Source organism: Chrysochloris asiatica, unplaced genomic scaffold, assembly GCF_000296735.1.
Source record: "Chrysochloris asiatica unplaced genomic scaffold, ChrAsi1.0 scaffold00549, whole genome shotgun sequence".
Classification (NCBI taxonomy): domain Eukaryota; kingdom Metazoa; phylum Chordata; class Mammalia; order Afrosoricida; family Chrysochloridae; genus Chrysochloris; species Chrysochloris asiatica.
In genome coordinates, this window is record NW_006409067.1 from 298564 (window position 1) to 301335 (window position 2772).

The following is a 2772-nucleotide window of genomic DNA, read 5'->3' on the forward strand; positions in this document are numbered from 1 at the left end:
GGAGAGGTTTGAGACTGTATTGTGGGTGAGTAGATGTTGAAGGTGGTGTGGAGATTTAATAGTGGTGTGTTGACCAAAAGTGAGTTTGGTACTTTCTCGGGCCAAGAGTGCAGCCACTGCCAAAACTCGCTGGCATGATGGCCATCCCCTGATAGTGGGGTCCATTTGTTTGGAGAGATAGGCAACTGGAGTGTAAGTAGGTCCCTTCATCTGCCTTAAGACTCCCATGGCAATTCCCTCTCTCTCGGTTACATATAGGAATAAAGGGAGGAACAGGTCTGGGAGTGAAAAAGCTGGGGCTGATATAAAGGCTGATTAAAGGGATTTAAAAGCTTTTATGAATGGGGTGGGTTGGGTATAGGGGTTCTGAAGGGTTTCCTTTAGTTACCTCATAGAGCAGCTTAGCTAAGAGACTAAAATTGGGAATCCATAGTCGTAGGTAGCCTGCTAGCCCTAGAAAAGACAAGATTTACACTTTGGAGGTAGAGATATGCAAGTCTGCTATTAAATGTTTCTGGTTGAGAGTGATTTAACACTTGTGAGGGGAAATAGATACACCCAGATAGACTACAGAAGTTAAATAGAGCTGTAACTTTTGGGAAGAGACTCGGTATCCTCGGGCAACAAGAAAGTTAAGGAGAGAGATGATCCATTTTTATGAGTCCTGGAGTGGAGGGCTATATAGAAGTAGGTCATCCCCATATTGAAGGAGGGTACTGGGGGAGAGATTGAGGTTAGAGAGGTTTTTAGTCAGTGCTTGGTCAAAGAAGTGTGGGTTGTCATGGAAACTTTGGGGGAACACTGTTTACGTGTATTGCTGAGAGTGGTGGGTATTGGGGTCAGTACATGTGAAGGTGAAGAGGTTTTGGGAGGAGAGGTGTAAAGGTCAATGACTTTAAAATGGGATGTCTTAGCAGGGATAAGGGAGAGGATCGTGTATGGGTTAGGGATGATGGGGTGTATGGGAAGTACAGCTGTAGTGATAACACATAGGTCTTGGACTAGATGATAACTCCCATTGGGCTTGATGACAAGGAGAATAGGTGTATTGTATGGGGAATGAGTTGGGCGCAGAAGGCCTCTTTTTAGGAGGGTTGGAACAAATGGCTTGAGTCCCCATTAGTGTTTTAGAGTTATTGGGTATTGGGGAACATTGGGAAAGGTAGAGGAATCTTTTAGGGAGATTTGTATAGGGGAGTGGTGGGCAGTGATAGAAGGCTGTGTTACATCCCAGACTTGAGGATTGACTAGATTAGTTGGCAGTGGGAGGTTTTCCTCTGAAGGATTTGAAGGAGAGGAATCTGGTGCAGCATACAGCAAGAACAAGCCAGCTAGTGAGGTAGATATGGTAGTTTTAATAGGGTATAAGAGGGCAGCTTTAAACTTGGCTAGAATGTCTTATCCTAGGGTTGGTGTAGGGCACTTGGGTAGAAGTAGAAAGGCATGTAAGAATGGGGTGTCATGAAGTGAGCATGCTAGAGGTTCTGTGATGACAGGCCAAGTAGGGAGTCCATCCACCTCAACTGTTAATGTTGGGGTAGGGTGTGTCCACCCTGAGTGTTCTGGTAGAACTGAGTAAGTAGCCATGGGTGGCCCTGCTGGTATTTAAAATATCAGTGGCATAGCTTTCAGAATCACAGCAGCTCCCAAGCTACCACAGTACGACAAACTGACAGATGAGTGGTGGCTGATGGAATAATGGTGGTGATTATACTAGTTGAATGTTATTGAGTGCTTACTATGTGGCAGGTATTGTACTGTTTGTACTGGTTAGGGTAGATTTCTCAAAGGAATTACACTCCAGGTGGTCAGTTTAAGGCTCATCTAGTAATCACTTCTCCCCCTATTTTGAATTTGATGCAGAAGTATATTATTCTGTTTTTATTAGTGATGAGAGAGTACATTCGTTTCCTTTGTCTATATTAAAAAAAAAAAAAAAATGCCACAAGCCTGTTTGTTTTAAAAGAGAAATTTATTATCTTAAGCCTGGAAGTCAGAAATCAAAGTGTTTGCAAGGGTGTACTACCTTATAACCTGTGAGAGAAAGCATTTATTTCTTTTTTCTGCATCAGAAAGACCTTGGCACTTTCTTGTCTTCCTTTGGCCAGAGGCCATATTACTTCTTTTATTCCTCTGACTTCCTGTATTTGTTTGTTTCTTATGCACTGTCTATGTTCTGATTACACATGTGGTTACAATGAAGTTTGACCTGATAATCCAAGCTTAGTCTCCTCTACAAAGACTCATTGTCCAATTAACTTAACATCCACCCTTTATCATATCAGCAATATTCACATGTTCCAAATATTGTTGCTGTTGTTGTTAAGTGCTGTTGAGTCAATTCCTACTTATAATGACCTTGTATAGCATTTCAAAGGAGCAGCTGGTGGGTTTCAACCACCTACCTTGTGTTAGTAGTCCAGTCTTATACTACACCACCACACAAGGACTCCAAATATTAGGACATGGAAATTCCATTTTGTGCCCAACCACCTAACCCAGACATATCTTCTGATGATGCAATTCAAAGTTATATTAGCAATAGGTCCAGGAAAAGGTGTCAATTTTATCTCCCTGGATATCATGTGTAGTATTACATATATATCTGTTATACAAATCTAGAAACAATGAGGGAAATGAATCCTAGGATGAAGCCACTATGTATAGACAAATGATGCTCTATTGTCCTCTTCCTGTATACTCCCAATATCTGAAGTCCTATTGAAAGTACTTCTAAAAGCTCTCTCTCTCTCTCTCTCTCTCTCTCTCTCT